Source organism: Triticum aestivum, chromosome 7B (genome assembly GCF_018294505.1).
Source record: "Triticum aestivum cultivar Chinese Spring chromosome 7B, IWGSC CS RefSeq v2.1, whole genome shotgun sequence".
Lineage (NCBI taxonomy): Eukaryota > Viridiplantae > Streptophyta > Magnoliopsida > Poales > Poaceae > Triticum > Triticum aestivum.
In genome coordinates, this window is record NC_057813.1 from 438,153,057 (window position 1) to 438,171,288 (window position 18,232).

Genomic DNA, 18,232 nt, shown 5'->3' on the forward strand with positions numbered 1-18,232 from the left:
GGAATGTCACACCCTAGCTAGTCATGCATCAGAGTTTGTGCATCATGTTTAAAATTCCATTTAATTTGAAATGGGGATTTGTGAAACCCTCAGAATCATTTTGAAAATGACCCAAATAAAAATTTCTCCAAAAGGGTCCAAGAAAATGCTCATGTTACTCTCTGAAAATATTGGACAGAGATAAAAATCAAACCAATATTTTTAAGAGCTCATAGGTACTTATTTTGGGCATTTGGAATTAATGCATAAATATTTGCTTTGGAAATATATTAATTATATATATTAATATATGTCCAAATATTATGCCATTTATAAAGGAGCTCTGAAATAATATATCTAGCCCCTGCAAAAATTGGCATAAGTTAAATAAATGATTTAATATATTATTTAAATCAAAACAAATGTCAGAAATTAGAAAACAGAAAATAATTAACAGGAGGAGCTTACCTGGGCTCCTCCACTGTGCGGCCCAGCCAGCTGGCTGGCCCAGCCAGCAGCCGGCCCAGCCCACCTCCCTCCTCTGTCGTCTTCGTCCCGACAGAGGGAGGGGAGTGTGGCCGGCGCGCACGCGCGCCACCGCGCCACGCCACCTGCTCGCCTGCTTGCCTGCCCTCCCCTCCTCGCTCGATGCCCCGGACGACGCCACGCCTCTCCCCCTGCTCTCTCTCACTCTCCCTCAGTTCCTCCCTCCTCCCCTTGCTCTCTCTCTCACACGGCCGAACACCCCCGTCGCCGCCGTTCGCCGCAGCAGCCGTCTCCGGCCACCCCTCGCTTCCCCGACCAGCTCAGAAGCTCCGCCACGACCCCCTCTTCCTCCCCACCGCTCCACGGTCCTCCAGAAGCCCTACATCGCCGCCACGTCGCCGTTCCCCTCCTCGGGCTCCGACCCCCGTCGCCGTCGATTCGCCGTCTCCAGCGCGTCCCCGAGCCCGCTTCGACGCCCACTGCAACCGCGGTGAGCTACGCCACCATTTCCCCCTCTCCTCCCCCTCGTTCCCCCACCGTAGCCTCCTCCCCACCACGGCCGAACCTCCGCCGTCACCGAGATCGCCGTCGACGCAGCTCCGGTGACCATTTGGTCACCCCGGCGAGTCCAACAAGTTCGCAAGACCCCGTAGAGCATCCCTAGCGCCTCGCTTCGCTCGCCTTCGAGCTCCAACCCTGTTCCCGTGCACGACCGAACCCCGGCGACCGCAGCCGAGCTCGCCGCCGTCGACTCCGGCCACCCCAGGCTCGGCCACCACCACCGTTCGACGCGCGGGAGCAAGAGCTTTCCAACGAGCCCAAGCACGGCCTCTCCCGTGCCCTACAGCGCGATCCCGCATCGCGCCGCCGTCTCGGGCCTCGCCGGCGTCACGTCGCCGGTGGGTTTGACCCACTTTGACCACGGCAGGACACCCCCTGAGTCCCTGACAGGTGGGCCCAGCCCTGCAGCTAATTAGGATTAGCGCTAACCACTGTTAGTTAACCCCCTGACACTGACTAGTGGGCCCCAGCGCCACTAATTAGTAATTAGGATTAAATTAACCCTGTTTAACCCCCCTGTCACTGACGTGTGGGCCCCACACGTCAGGTTTGACTTCAGCCAGTCGCAGTTGACCACTGACGTCATGCTGACGTCATGCTGGCGCAATAATTATAATTTCTGGATTTAATTTAAATCAGGAAATTCCAGAATATTATTTAAACTTCAAAAATTCATAACTTTTATTCTGTAACTCCAAATTGGACAAATTATATATGAAAAATGATCAGAAAAATCCAATCTATCCATCTGTACTATTTTCATGCATGATCAAACAAGTTAAATTGATGTTTTAAGCAGAACAAGGAAAAGCACTTAAAGAGACCATGTTTGAGTTTGAAATTTGAATCTTTGATTCAAATTTGTTCAAACCCTTCTGGTTTTTAGTTGCATTAGCCCAACACACTCATATTGCTATGTTTCATGCATGCATCATATTGTTGCACATTGTTTGGTGATGGTTGTGTATCGGTGTCCTTTGCGACAGGTTCTGCCCCCGAGGAGTACCGTGATTACCCTAACGAAGAACCGTATCAGTGCATCGAACCATCAGGCAAGCAACCAACCATTTGATCATATCGATACAATCCCATGTTCTCGCTCCTGCTCTCTTTTACTGCATTAAGACAACGCGATTCAAACTGCTGTGTGCTACGGTAGTTGAACCCATTTCCTCTGCATGACCTGTCATTGCCACAGTAACTAGATGAAACCCACTAGCATGTGTAGGAGTTGATTGAGCCCTATGTATGTGTTGTTCCTACCTTGCTATGCCTGCTATGCTTAGAGTCGTGTCAGGTCTGGTTCATCTGGGTGATGGGCTAGAGTGAAATGATTATGTCGGTAATGAGAGTGGTGTGGTGAACACGATTTGGTAAAGGTATCGATGAGAGGCCATGTAGGAGTACATGGTGGGTTGTTTCATTGAAGCCGACCTTAAGCACTGAGATCTGTATATGTGATTTAAGATACAGCTACTACCATGCATTGGGCCCTGAAATATGACCCCGCTCGACTTCTTATTCACCCTAGCTCTCTGTCCAGGAGTTGCAAGTAGTTTCTGGTGTTTGTAGCCTACTGGAGGCCGTGGACAGCGCTGACCGTAGGGGTGGGCTGTGATGCGGTAGGTACGTGGCACGGTGTACCGAATACCCGTTAGGTATCTCGGGAACCCTGTTCACATCGTTCGGGGCCGTATGGGAAACCTCGGCCGGACTCCCTGCGGATGGAACCTGAATAGGCGATAAACCTGGACTAGAGGCTTAAGTGTTTAGGTAGGTCGTGGTCTACACCCACGTCGGCTTTCGCTTGAAGTCTGCCGAGCACATGTCGTGTGCAGACGCTAAGTGGTGGAAACATGTATGAAGAAGTACACCCCTGCAGGGTTAACATGATCTATTCGAATAGCCGCGTCCGCGGTAAAGGACTACTTGGTTGCCTATACAGTTCATAGACAAGTAAATGGAAACTACTAAAAGCCTCAAGATAAGTGTGAGTGCCGAGGATGGCTCTTCCGTAGGAAGACGGAGGTGGATCCTCGGTAGTGTATTGAAGTGGTGAGTAGTGGACTCGTGTGCGCAAAACCATTTCAAGTTGGAGTATCGTAGGATAGCCTAGCCAAGAGTCAAAGCTGGCTTGCTGCAATAACTCCACCAACCCTTCTTGATACTATGCATGTATGTAGGATCTGATGTAAGTCTTGCTGAGTACCTTTGTACTCATGTTGCTATAATCTACATTTTTACAGAAGACGCTGCAACCCCTTCTGATGGGTTCTATGTAGACGTTGACATCAACGAGTAGGCTAAAGACCCAGGTGGTGACCCTGAGCTTGTGATGGACCACGTAGTATAGCTAGGCTTTCCAAGCCTCTTTTATTTTACTAGTTGTCTGTACTCAGACAATGTACTTCCGCTGCTGGTTTGTATGACTGTATGACTTGTATGTTGGGTCGTGAGACCCGTACCTTGGTGTATGTTATGTATGGCTCCCTGAGCCTTAAATAAAGTACTTGTGTCATAGAGTCATGTTGTGATGCTTCGTTGTATTTGCACATATCGAGCATATTGTGTGTATGATTGAAATGCTTGATATGTGTGGGATCTAACTATCTAGTTGTTTATCTTTAGTAGCCTCTCTTACCGGGAAATGTCTCCTAGTGTTACCGCTGAGCCATGGTAGCTTGCTACTGCTCTGGGACACTTAGGCTGGCCGGCATGTGTCCTTCTTCGTTCCTGTGTCTGTCCCTTCGGGGAAATGTCACGCTTTGAGTACCGGAGTCCTGTTAGCCCGCTACAGCCCGGTTTACCGGAGTCCTGCTAGCCCAGTGCTACAGCCCGGACCCACTTGCTGATGACCGACACGTTCGAAGCTGGGTCATGGATGCCTGTCCTTGTAAGTCTGTGCCACTTTGGGTTTATGACTAGTCATGTCAGCCCGGGCTCCTTATCATATGGATGCTAGCGACACTATCATATACGTGAGCCAAAAGGCGCAAACGGTCTCGGGAAAAGGTAAGACGACACCCGTGGGGATACCGTGCGTGAGGCCGCAAAGTGATATGAGGTGTTACCGGCTAGATCGATGTGACATCGAGTCGGGGTCCTGACAGCGTTGGCATCAGAGCCGGACTGCCTGTAGGTTCTCCAAGCCAAACTGGTCGATGTTGAGTCTAGAAATTCTTTAGTTATATGTAGGGGAATTGTTTGTGGGTTGGAACGTAAGGCTCTTTTTACTCCTTATACCTTATGACTTTCTGATCCGAGTCAGTCCATTCTTCCACCGGGGTTAAGGAATTAGGATCTGTTCTCTCTATCAGGATCACGAGTTACTAATCAGTAGTACCTTATAAGTTTGATGGTTACAAGCCTAGTTCAGTTCTACTACCACATTATGTTGCTAGAATGGTTTCAGAACTTTGATTTGATGATGTTGAGTGTGTACGAAATCCTTTGTCAAATGTCTCAAAATCCTTTCTGAGCATTTACAGCTGTTATGCTGCCGAAATTTTGTTAGAAATTCTAATGCCTTTGCATTATGATTGTGCTTTCAGATGGCCACTCGCGACCTCAATCAAGTGGTTCGCCTGACTCGATGTCTAGATGTACCCGGCCATACTGCCAAGTTGGTCAGGGTAATGACTGAGGCTGGATACCGCTGGTATCCCGAGTACACGGTCGAAGCGCAATTCCGAGATTTTAATCAAAGCCAGTATCTCTGCACTGTCAGGATATTTCCATCTTATCCTGGATCCACCGAGCCTCTTCACTGCTCCTATGGACTCGGGGTTACTATTGAGATGGCTGTGCAGGACGCCGCCTACTCTATGATGACCATTATGCGAGTCAGATCTGGTCTATTTCGGGACTCTGATTTCCGGTATATGCCAGGATCACTTCCGGGAGCACAAGGGTATCTCCAGGCTATTTATGCTGACCCCACTCAGGAGGATTCACGGACTCGCACCACTGCTGAGATGCTCGAGGATAAGGACCGTGAAAATCGGGCCTTAAGGTTAGAGCTCTTCAATACCCGTGCTGACCATTGGGCTACTTTGACTCGGTTCGCACCGGCGGTGCAAGCTGGATATTCGGATATGCGCGATCTCTATCCTGTGAGATCTGCTCTGCCGGACGTGATGGTTTGGCGTGATGTAGGAGGCATCACCCCACCTCGCGGTCCCCGCAGGCCACCGTTTGTTGGTCCAAGGCCTCATCCTAGCCCCTATGGTCCACAAGCTCCGCGAGACCGTCTGTTTCCGGATGATCATGTTGAACTTCCAGGCTATGGAGGCGACTTCTACGAGGACTACTACGGATCGGTCTGAGTTAGTGGTAGTATCACTAGTTCGCACTAGCTGTGTCTTCTATCGTCCCGCGTGACTCGTGGGATATGACCTAGTTTGTACTCTTTCCGGAGGGGTAGAAAAATAATGTATAGGAGCTTGGAATGCCTCTGATAAGATGTAATCCTCTTTTCACCATAATAGTACTTTGTTTGGTCTTGTACTAAACCCTGTATGGTGTGTATGACGATGGAATAAAAGAAGCAGTTTCTGTATTTACCATGTCATACGGATGATCATCTTGCATTTCGAGTTATACCTTACATTTTTATCCTATGTCAGAATTTTATCATCCTGACTAAATCATTGTCTTGTTACCTAGGATGGTCAACACGCGCGCTAACCCTGCTTCCCAAGAGCAGGCCGAAGGCAGTGAAGCCAGGGATGCAAATCTACCACATCCTCCTTCACTAGCCGAGGTTATGATGGAAGCTGAGAGAAACAAGCGGGAGACCAACCGTTTGTTGGAGCGTATTGAGCAGAATACAGCACACCATCAGAGGGCTAACGTGGTGTCACTCAGTGATTTTATCAAATTGCATCCACCCACGTTCCACCACTCCGTCGAGCCTCTCGACGCTGATGACTGGCTTCGCAGTATCTCTCACAAACTGCGTTCCGCGCTGGTAGCGGAGGCTGACAAGGTCACCTTTGCTGCATATCATCTTGAAGGCCCCGCCAGTCTATGGTGGGAGAATTATGGAGCTATGCGCCCAGCGGGCCATGTCACTACTTGGGCTGAGTTCAGCGAGGCTTTCCGTGAACATCACATTCCGGAGGGTCTCATGGACCGTAAACGTGAAGAATTTTGCAGTTTCACCCAAGGCCGACTTTCTGTGGATGCCTATAGCAGGGAGTTTGGTAATCTCGCCCGATATGCAACTGAGGAAGTGTCTACTGACGCCAAGAAGCAAGCAAGGTTCCGTAAGGGCCTTAGTCCTGAGCTTCGCCGCGACCTCCGTCTGCATGAGTGCACATCTTTTCAGAAACTTGTCAACAAAGCCATCAGTGCTGAAACTGGTCAGACTGACTATGACGCAACACGCAAGCATGGCCGTGATATGGGTTCCTCATCCGGTGCTGGTCCTCAGAAGCGCCGCGTGTGGGTTCCCAACACCGCCCTGCCACCCAGGTTCACACCGAGGCCATCTTTCCAGGCGCCTCGCCCTGTTCAACAGTCTGCACCGACCAAGCCCTATGGAGGTCCAACCAACAATGCTCCTCCACGTACCAGTTCCGTGACTTGTTTCAAGTGTGGGGAATCTGGCCACTATATGCGTGAGTGTCCCCAGACCAACCCCAATCAATCTGCTAAAGCCGTTGGCCGTGGCAAGCCGACAGGGAAAGTGTTCCACGCCAAGCCGGTCACCGCTTCACGTGGCCATGTTAACTGTATCTCTGCCGAAGAAGCTCAAGAGGATCCCAACGTCGTTCTCGGTACGCTTCTTGTTAATTGCCACCCGGCATCTGTTCTTTTCGATACAGGAGCCTCTCATTCTTTTATATCTGAAAACTATGCTCGCTTGCATAACGTCGCATTCGGTGATATGCCAACCTCTATGGTAATTCAAACTCCGGGATCCAAATGGCAAACTTCTAGAGTAAGCCATGGAAATGAAATCCAAGTCGACAGACTTGTTTTTCTCGCATCTTTGATAGCCCTTAAATCTTCAGATATTAACATCATTTTGGGTATGGACTGGATGTCAGCTCATCAAGCCAAAATTGATTGCTTCTCTAGGACTGTTCAACTCACCCATCCTTCGGGGAAGATAGTCAATGTCTTGACCCGGATAGCCAAGCGACAGTTATATTCTCTTAACGCCAGCCCTTTGCCAGACCTTGAGGACGTTCCGGTAGTCCATGACTTCCCGGATGTCTTTCCAGAGGAATTGCCAGGTGTTCCACCTGACAGGGATGTTGAGTTCGTAATAGATCTCATTCCAGGAACCGTTCCGATTGCTAGAAGACCTTATAAGATGGCACCCCTAGAACTAGCCGAGCTTAAGAAACAACTCGATGAGTCCTTGAAAAAGGGTTTCATCCGCCCTAGTTCATCTCCGTGGGCTTGCCCCGTCCTATTCGTCAAGAAGAAGGATGGTACGGACCGGATGGTTGTAGATTACCGACCTGTCAATTTGGTCACAATCAAGAACAAATATCCACTTCCCAGGATCAACGACCTATACGATCAGCTCGCTGGATCCTCAGTCTTCTCCAAGATGGATTTGAGGTTGGGCTACCATCAAATAAAAATCAGAAACGGGGACATTCCTAAAACGGCCTTTGTTACTCGTTATGGCCAATACGAGTACACCGTCATGTCCTTCGGTTTAACCAACGCTCCAGCCACCTTTTCTCGGTTAATGAACTCAATCTTCATGGAGTATTTGGATAAATTCGTCGTAGTTTATCTCGATGATATACTCATCTACTCCAAGAACGAGGAAGAACATGCCGAACATTTAAGGCTAGTGTTGAAGAAACTTCGAGAGCATCGCCTTTATGCCAAATTTTCGAAATGTGAATTCTGGTTGTCAGAAGTGACCTATCTGGGTCATGTAATATCTGGTAAAGGTATTGCTGTTAACCCTGAGCGAGTTCAAGCCGTCCTTAATTGGACTCCACCTGAATCGGTCAAGCAAGTTCGGAGTTTTCTAGGCTTAGCGAGCTATTGTCGTCGCTTTGTCGAGAACTTCTCCAAAGTTGCTAAACCTCTAACCGAACTCCTCAAGAAAGATAAAAAGTTCGAATGGACTCCACAATGTGAGCACAGCTTTCAGGAACTGAAAAGACGCCTGACCTCTGCTCCCGTACTGGTACCGCCAGACTTCTCCAAGGACTTTGTTATCTACTGCGACGCCTCGCGACAAGGACTAGGTTGCATTCTTATGCAAGATCGACACGTAATTGCTTACGCTTCACGGCAATTGCACCCACATGAGGAGAATTATCCTACTCATGATCTAGAGCTTGCAGCCGTAGTCTATGCACTTAAGACCTGGCGACATTACCTCCTCGGTAACCGTTGCGAAATATTCACTGATCACCAAAGTCTGAAGTACATTTTCACCCAACCGGATTTGAATCTCAGGCAGAGACATTGGGTTGAATTGATCACAGACTTCGACTTAGGAATAACCTACACCCCAGGGAAAGCCAACGTCATGGCTGATGCGCTAAGTCGTAAATCTTATTGTAACAACCTGATGTTACAACAAAGTCAACCGCTTCTCCATGAGGAATTTCGGAAGCTTAACCTTCACATTGTTCCTCAAGGTTTTCTTTCCACCTTGGTAGCAAAACCTACTCTTACGGATCAAATCATCACTGCCCAAAAGCGAGATAAGGGAATATCTAAAATCAAAGAGAACATTGCTAGCGGAGGTGCTAGTTGTTTCTCCACAAATGATCATGGTGTTGTGTACTTTGAGAACCGTCTAGTGGTTCCCAAGAACCAGCATCTACGGCAGTTGATCCTTAAGGAGGCTCATGAATCTCCTCTCACCATTCATCCCGGTAGTACTAAGATGTATCAGGACCTACGCCAGAGGTTCTGGTGGACTAGGATGAAGAGAGAAATTGCTCAGTTTATTGCTAATTGCGACGTCTGTCGTCGTGTAAAAGCAGAGCACCAACGGCCTGCTGGCACCCTTCAACCCTTAGCTATTCCTGAATGGAAATGGGATAAAATTGGTATGGACTTCATTACCGGTTTTCCCAGGACCAAGAGAGGGAATAATGCTATTCTCGTCGTGGTCGATCGTCTTTCCAAAGTAGCCCATTTCTTACCTGTTCGTGAGAGTATAACCGCTAGCCAGCTGGCAGATTTGTACATCTCCCGAATAGTGTCTCTCCATGGTGTTCCTTTGGAAATTAACTCGGATCGAGGAAGTCTTTTCACCTCTCAATTTTGGGAAAGTTTCCAAAATGCTATGGGAGCTCGTCTCTCCTTTAGCACCGCTTTCCACCCTCAGTCGAGTGGTCAAGTGGAACGCGTCAACCAGATTCTAGAAGACATGCTTCGAGCCTCTGTTATCTCTTTCGGAATGGACTGGGAGAAGTGCCTTCCATTTGCCGAATTCGCTTACAACAACAGCTATCAATCTAGCTTGGGTAAAGCCCCTTTTGAAGTTCTCTATGGACGACGATGTCGAACACCCCTTAACTGGTCAGAGACCGGGGAAAGACAATTCTTTGGCCCGGATATGATTCAGGAAGCAGAAGAACAAGTTCGTATCGTTCGTGAAAAGTTGAAAACAGCCCAATCCCGTCAAAAGAGTCAATATGACCGAAAGCATAAGGCTATGACTTTCGAGGTTGACGAGAAGGCTTATCTTCGGGTCACCCCTCTGAAAGGAACCCATCGTTTCGGTATCAAAGGCAAATTGGCTCCTCGTTATATTGGACCTTTTCGCATTCTCGCCAAACGAGGAGAAGTTGCCTACCAGTTGGAACTACCTCCGCACCTCTCCAGAGTCCACGATGTTTTCCACGTTTCGCAACTCAGGCGTTGCTTCTCGGATCCTATCCATGAAGTGGACCACGAAACGCTTGATCTTCAAGATAATCTTACATATCGAGAGTACCCCGTTCGTATCCTCGATCAGGCCGAACGTATCACCCGACGTCAGAACATCAAGTTCCTCAAAGTACAATGGTCGCACCATTTTGAGGATGAAGCAACTTGGGAAAGGGAGGATCGTCTTCGACTCGAGTATCCCGCCTTCTTCCCGGAGGAACCCAAATCTCGGGACGAGATTCTTTTGAGTGGGGGTGAGTTGTCACACCCTAGCTAGTCATGCATCAGAGTTTGTGCATCATGTTTAAAATTCCATTTAATTTGAAATGGGGATTTGTGAAACCCTCAGAATCATTTGGAAAATGACCCAAATAAAAATTTCTCCAAAAGGGTCCAAGAAAATGCTCATGTTACTCTCTGAAAATATTGGACAGAGATAAAAATCAAACCAATATTTTTAAGAGCTCATAGGTATTTATTTTGGGCATTTGGAATTAATGCATAAATATTTGCTTTGGAAATATATTAATTATATATATTAATATATGTCCAAATATTATGCCATTTATAAAGGAGCTCTGAAATAATATATCTAGCCCCTGCAAAAATTGGCATAAGTTAAATAAATGATTTAATATATTATTTAAATCAAAACAAATGTCAGAAATTAGAAAACAGAAAATAATTAATAGGAGGAGCTTACCTGGGCTCCTCCACTGTGCGGCCTAGCCAGCTGGCTGGCCCAGCCAGCAGCCGGCCCAGCCCACCTCCCTCCTCTGTCGTCTTCGTCCCGACAGAGGGAGGGGAGTGTGGCCGGCGCGCGCGCGCGCCACCGCGCCACGCCACCTGCTCGCCTGCTTGCCTGCCCTCCCCTCCTCGCTCGATGCCCCGGACGACGCCACGCCTCTCCCCCCTGCTCTCTCTCACTCTCCCTCAGTTCCTCCCTCCTCCCCTCGCTCTCTCTCTCTCTCACACGGCCGAACACCCCCGTCGCCGCCGTTCGCCACAGCAGCCGTCTCCGGCCACCCCTCGCTTCCCCGACCAGCTCAGAAGCTCCGCCACGACCCCCTCTTCCTCCCCACCGCTCCACGGTCCTCCAGAAGCCCTGCATCGCCGCCACGTCGCCATTCCCCTCCTCGGGCTCCGACCACCGTCGCCGTCGATTCGCCGTCTCCAGCGCGTCCCCGAGCCCGCTTCGACGCCCACTGCAACCGCGGTGAGCTACGCCACCGTTTCCCCCCCTCCCCCCCCTCGTTCCCCCACCGTAGCCTCCTCCCCACCACGGCCGAACCTCCGCCGTCGCCGAGCTCGCCGTCGACGCAGCTCGGTGACCATTTGGTCACCCCGGCGAGTCCAACGAGTTCGCAAGACCCCATAGAGCATCCCTAGCGCCTCGCTTCGCTCGCCTTCGAGCTCCAACCCTGTTCCCGTGCACGACCGAACCCCGGCGACCACAGCCGAGCTCGCCGCCGTCGACTCCGGCCACCCCAGGCTCGGCCACCACCACCGTTCGACGCACGGGAGCAAGAGCTTTCCAACGAGCCCAAGCACGACCTCTCCCGTGCCCTACAGCGCGATCCCGCATCGCGCCGCCGTCTCGGGCCTCGCCGGCGTCACGTCGCCGGTGGGTTTGACCCACTTTGACCACGGCAGGACACCCCCTGAGTCCCTGACAGGTGGGCCCAGCCCTGCAGCTAATTAGGATTAGCGCTAACCACTGTTAGTTAACCCCCTGACACTGACTAGTGGGCCCCAGCGCCACTAATTAGTAATTAGGATTAAATTAACCCTGTTTAACCCCCCTGTCACTGACGTGTGGGCCCCACACGTCAGGTTTGACTTCAGCCAGCCGCAGTTGACCACTGATGTCATGCTGACGTCATGCTGGCGCAATAATTATAATTTCTGGATTTAATTTAAATCAGGAAATTCCAGAATATTATTTAAACTTCAAAAATTCATAACTTTTATTCTGTAACTCCAAATTGGACAAATTATATATGAAAAATGATCAGAAAAATCCAATCTATCCATCTGTACTATCTTCATGCATGATCAAACAAGTTAAATTGATGTTTTAAGCAGAACAAGGATAAGCACTTAAAGAGACCATGTTTGAGTTTGAAATTTGAATCTTTGATTCAAATTTGTTCAAACCCTTCTGGTTTTTAGTTGCATTAGCCCAACACACTCATATTGCTATGTTTCATGCATGCATAATATTGTTGCACATTGTTTGGTGATGGTTGTGTACCGGTGTCCTTTGCGACAGGTTCTGCCTCCGAGGAGTACCGTGATTACCCTAACGAAGAACCGTATCAGTGCATCGAACCATCAGGCAAGCAACCAACCATTTGATCATATCGATACAATCCCATGTTCTCGCTCCTGCTCTCTTTTACTGCATTAAGACAACGCGATTCAAACTGCTGTGTGCTACGGTAGTTGAACCCATTTCCTCTGCATGACCTGTCATTGCCACAGTAACTAGATGAAACCCACTAGCATGTGTAGGAGTTGATTGAGCCCTATGTATGTGTTGTTCCTACCTTGCTATGCCTGCTATGCTTAGAGTCGTGTCAGGTCTGGTTCATCTGGGTGATGGGCTAGAGTGAAATGATTATGTCGGTAATGAGAGTGGTGTGGTGAACACGATTTGGTAAAGGTATCGATGAGAGGCCATGTAGGAGTACATGGTGGGTTGTTTCATTGAAGCCGACCTTAAGCACTGAGATCTGTATGTGTGATTTAAGATACAGCTACTACCATGCATTGGGCCCTGAAATATGACCCCGCTCGACTTCTTATTCACCCTAGCTCTCTGTCCAGGAGTTGCAAGTAGTTTCTGGTGTTTGTAGCCTACTGGAGGCCGTGGACAGCGCTGACCGTAGGGGTGGGCTGTGATGCGGTAGGTACGTGGCACGGTGTACCGAATACCCGTTAGGTATCTCGGGAACCCTGTTCACATCGTTCGGGGCCGTATGGGAAACCTCGGCCGGACTCCCTGCGGATGGAACCTGAATAGGCGATAAACCTGGACTAGAGGCTTAAGTGTTTAGGTAGGTCATGGTCTACACCCACGTCGGTTTTCGCTTGAAGTCTGCCGAGCACATGTCGTGTGCAGACGCTAAGTGGTGGAAACATGTATGAAGAAGTACACCCCTGCAGGGTTAACATGATCTATTCGAATAGCCGCGTCCGCGGTAAAGGACTACTTGGTTGCCTATACAGTTCATAGACAAGTAAATGGAAACTACTAAAAGCCTCAAGATAAGTGTGAGTGCCGAGGATGGCTCTTCCGTAGGAAGACGGAGATGGATCCTCGGTAGTGTATTGAAGTGGTGAGTAGTGGACTCGTGTGCGCAAAACCATTTCAAGTTGGAGTATCGTAGGATAGCCTAGCCAAGAGTCAAAGCTGGCTTGCTGCAATAACTCCACCAACCCTTCTTGATACTATGCATGTATGTAGGATCTGATGTAAGTCTTGCTGAGTACCTTTGTACTCATGTTGCTATAATCTACATTTTTACAGAAGACGCTGCAACCCCTTCTGATGGGTTCTATGTAGACGTTGACATCAACGAGTAGGCTAAAGACCCAGGTGGTGACCCTGAGCTTGTGATGGACCACGTAGTATAGCTAGGCTTTCCAAGCCTCTTTTATTTTACTAGTTGTCTGTACTCAGACAATGTACTTCCGCTGCTGGTTTGTATGACTGTATGACTTGTATGTTGGGTCGTGAGACCCGTACCTTGGTGTATGTTATGTATGGCTCCCTGAGCCTTAAATAAAGTACTTGTGTCATAGAGTCATGTTGTGATGCTTCGTTGTATTTGCACATATCGAGCATATTGTGTGTATGATTGAAATGCTTGATATGTGTGGGATCTGACTATCTAGTTGTTTATCTTTAGTAGCCTCTCTTACCGGGAAATGTCTCCTAGTGTTACCGCTGAGCCATGGTAGCTTGCTACTGCTCTGGGACACTTAGGCTGGCCGGCATGTGTCCTTCTTCGTTCCTGTGTCTGTCCCTTCGGGGAAATGTCACGCTTTGAGTACCGGAGTCCTGTTAGCCCGCTACAGCCCGGTTTACCGGAGTCCTGCTAGCCCAGTGCTACAGCCGGGACCCACTTGCTGATGACCGACACGTTCGAAGCTGGGTCATGGATGCCTGTCCCTGTAAGTCTGTGCCACTTTGGGTTTACGACTAGTCATGTCAGCCCAGGCTCCTTATCATATGGATGCTAGCGACACTATCATATACGTGAGCCAAAAGGCGCAAACGGTCTCGGGAAAAGGTAAGACGACACCCGTGGGGATACCGTGCGTGAGGCCGCAAAGTGATATGAGGTGTTACCGGCTAGATCGATGTGACATCGAGTCGGGGTCCTGACAGGGAAAGTGTTCTTGCATTTATCTCTTGCATGTCTGTTTCCCTTTTCAAAAACACTTCATCTGGATTTCATTTTTTTCTCTGTTATGTTCTACATTCCCTGCATCTAATTCCTTGCAAATCCTTGAGATATCCTATCTGCCTAGTGAGCTGAGATGACAATTGTTTTCTCTCTATGTTGAAATTGGCCTCACTGATTTGTTCCTCTCGTCCAAACCGAAACAACTCGGTGCCACCGAAGCAAACAACTCAGAGAAACCGAACTCAACACTGACAAAACACTTTGCCACTTGCACCCTGCATATTTGTTCCAGCTCCACTCGATGATTCTTGTCCTCTACCAGCATCTTATATTCCATGTTGCTTTGAACTGTGACTCAAGGACCAAACCTACTTGACTCATGATCCACAAGAACCCTTCTTGGAAATTGATGTCAAAGGGGGAGAGAGAGCACATCAAAGCTTATCACATAAGAGAGAATGCACACCTTAAGCTTCTCTAGATGCTTATTATCCATAGAGGAGAGAAGTTACATGTCTTCAAGAGGGGAAAGACATGTTAGTATGTGTTATGTCTGATTATGATTATTTTTGCTCTGATTTTCTTTTCCCCATCTTCTCCCATTATCCAATATAAGATTCAGGGGAAGAAAGACATCTAAGGGAAGGAAATCATAGAATTCATTGCATATCTTTACTCTTTGGTGACATGTCTATATCAAATAGAGTACCTAGTACTCACTCACTGCATGTCATCCTAATCTTGGTACTCTTGTGGTTTCCTGCTCTTGTTTAGTAGATGTTCCTGTGTTATCTAACCTTGTTTACTCAGGTTCATCTCTTCCAGAGCCAGCCCAAGACCACAAGGTAAGTATATGCATCACACTCATGTGCATGATGATCTCTTGCTACTGTACATATTGTTTGCAAGAAGGAATCATGAACATGTAGATACACTTCCTATATTCACACCATTTACTCTGATGCATATAACCAAGATACATGTAACTCATTGCTTGCTCTGACATGCTTATGCATTCACATGATCTTATATTCTATATTTACATGATTGCATACATGTAGGGGGAGCCTATGCATGTTACATGTCTTTCCAAAGCTTTACTTGTTATTCTTCATATCTTTATCTAAAGCTTTGATGTATGTTGTCATCAATTACCAAAAAGGGGGAGATTGAAAGCACAAGTGCTCCCTGGGTGATTTTGGTAATTAATGTCAACATATCTCTTGTTGGACTAATATTTTCATCTAGTATATTTCAGATGAGTTCAACAGTTGAGTGGCATGGACAAGAGGATGTGGAACCCCTTCAAGATGCTAAGGACAGAAGATTGGCAAAAGTTCAAAAGCTCAAGACTCTACATTTTCATTTTAGTGATCCAAGATCACATCGAGTTCATAGTAAAGCCAATACTATTAAAAGGGGATGAGGTGTTGCTTAATGGCTTGCTTGCTCAAAGCTTAGTGATATGCTCCAAAGCCCTCAACACTTTCTCATATCCACATATGTCCTAAACCTAAAGTCAAACTCGGCCCACCGATTTGATCTATCCGGCGCCACCGAGTTCACTTGACATAGCCACTGCCAGAAACCCTAATCATTTTGGCCTCATCGATGGGATCTCGGTCTCACCAAGATGGGATTGCAAACTCTCTGTTACTTGTTGCAATCATTTTGGTCTCACCGAGATATGCAATCGGTCCCACCGAGTTTGCTTGACCAACTCTCTATTTTGCTTATTACCAAAATTGATCTCACCGAGTTTGTGTAATCGGTCAAACCGAGTTGAGGTTTTACCCTAACCCTAGCACATCGGTCCCACCGAGTTGATCATATCGGTCCCACCAAAAATCCTAACGTTCACATTTTGAACTAAATCGGTCTGACCGAGTTTCATGATTCTGTCTCACTGAGTTTGGTAAATTGTGTGTAACGGCTAGATTTTGTGTGGATGCTATATATACTCCTCCACCCACTCTTCATTGGTAAAGAGAGCCATCAGAACGTGCCTACACTTCCAGCATTCATTTTCTAAGAGAGAACCACCTACTCATGTGTTGAGACCAAGATATTCCAATCCAACCACAAGAATCTTGATCTCTAGCCTTCCCCAAGTTGCTTTCCACTCAAATCATCTTTCCACCAAATCCAAATCCATGAGGGAGAGTTAAGTGTTGGGGAGACTATCATTTGAAGCACAAGAGCAATGAGTTCATCATCAACACACCGTCTATTACCTTTTGGAGAGTGGTGTCTCCTAGATTGGTTAGGTGTCACTTGGGAGCCTCCGTCAAGATTGTGGAGTTGAACCAAGTAGTTTGTACGGGCAAGGAGATCGGCTACTTTGTGAAGATACAACCTAGTGAGGCAAGTCCTTCGTGGGTGATGGCCATGGTGGGATAGACAAGGTTGCTTTCTTCATGGACCCTTCGTGGGTGGAGCCCTCCATGGACTCGCGCAACCGTTACCCTTCGTGGGTTGAAGTATCCATGAACGTGGATGTACGATAGCACCACCTATCGGAACCATGGAAAAAATCTTCGTATCTCCAATTGCGTTTGCACACTCCAATCCCATCCCTTTACATTCTCGCAAGTTACATGCTTCACTTTTCGCTGCTCATTGATACGTCTCCAATATATCTATAATTTTTGATTGCTCCATGCTATTATATATTCTTTTTTGGATGTTTAATGGGCTTATTTATACACTTTATATTATTTTTGGGACTAACCTATTAACCCAAGGCCCGGTGCAAATTGTTGTTTTTTGCCTATTTCAGTGTTTCGCAGAAAAAGAATATAAAACAGAGTCAAAACTGAATGAAACCTTTGGGAGAGTTATTTTTGGAACGGAAGCAACCCCGGAGACTTGGAGTAGACGTCAGGGAAGCTTCGAGGAAGCCACAAGGCAGGGAGGCGAGCCCTACCCCCACTACTAGGGAAAACCTTATACACAAAAATATAGCAACAGCGCGGGTCAAAAAACTGCGCTAGTGCTATATAGCAGTAGCGACCAAATAAAAACCGCGCTACAGACACAAACTTAGCAGTAGCGCTTGTGGTAAAGAAAGCGCTACTACTAATATTCCCATTGGCAGAATGCTAGGCTACGCATAGCAGTAGCGAGCTTAACAGAAACGCGCTACTGCTAGAGCACAGTTAGCAGCGCGTTTCTTGAGAAGAGCGCTACTACTAACGGAAATAAAATAAGATGATAAACAAATAGAAATTTAAATGAAAATGAAAGAAATAGAAAAAGGAGAAAATAAAAATAAAATGTAAAGCAAAATAAACGAAAAAGCGAAAAATCGGAGGAAGGCATAGCAGCAGCGTTTGTTTGTAAGAGGCGCTATAGCTAACGTAGCTGCAGCGCGTGTCCTAGACCCCCGCTATAGAAACAGAATAGGAAATTAGCTATAGCAGCAGCGCGTTTTCAGGAAAGCGCTATAGCTAACTTAGCTATAGCGCGTTTTGCAAAACGCGCTACCGCTAAGTTTGACTTAGCCAAAAAACCGTTTCCCCCGGCCACCACTTCCCCCAAATCCCTCAAACCCACCCCGCGCGCGCGCCGCCGTCTCCCCGATTCACAGTCGCCCCACACTTCGCCGCCGACGACGACGCCACCAGACCCATGCGCCGTCGACGACACCGGAGCCGCCCCCAATGCCACGGAGCCGCGCGGCCTCGTCAACGCCACCGGAGCCGCCGTTGACGCCACCTTCCTCGCCGTTACCGGAGACGCCCCTGCCTCCCTCGCCGTCACCGGAGACTCCCCTGCCTCCCTCGCCACCACACTGCCTCCGTCGCCACCACCGGAGCCATCATCTGTAAGCCCCCACCCCTCCTCTCTCTCTCATGCATAGGTTAGCCAGTTTAATTAGGTTAATTATCTAGGTTAGGGCAAAAATTTAGTTAGGGCATTGACAG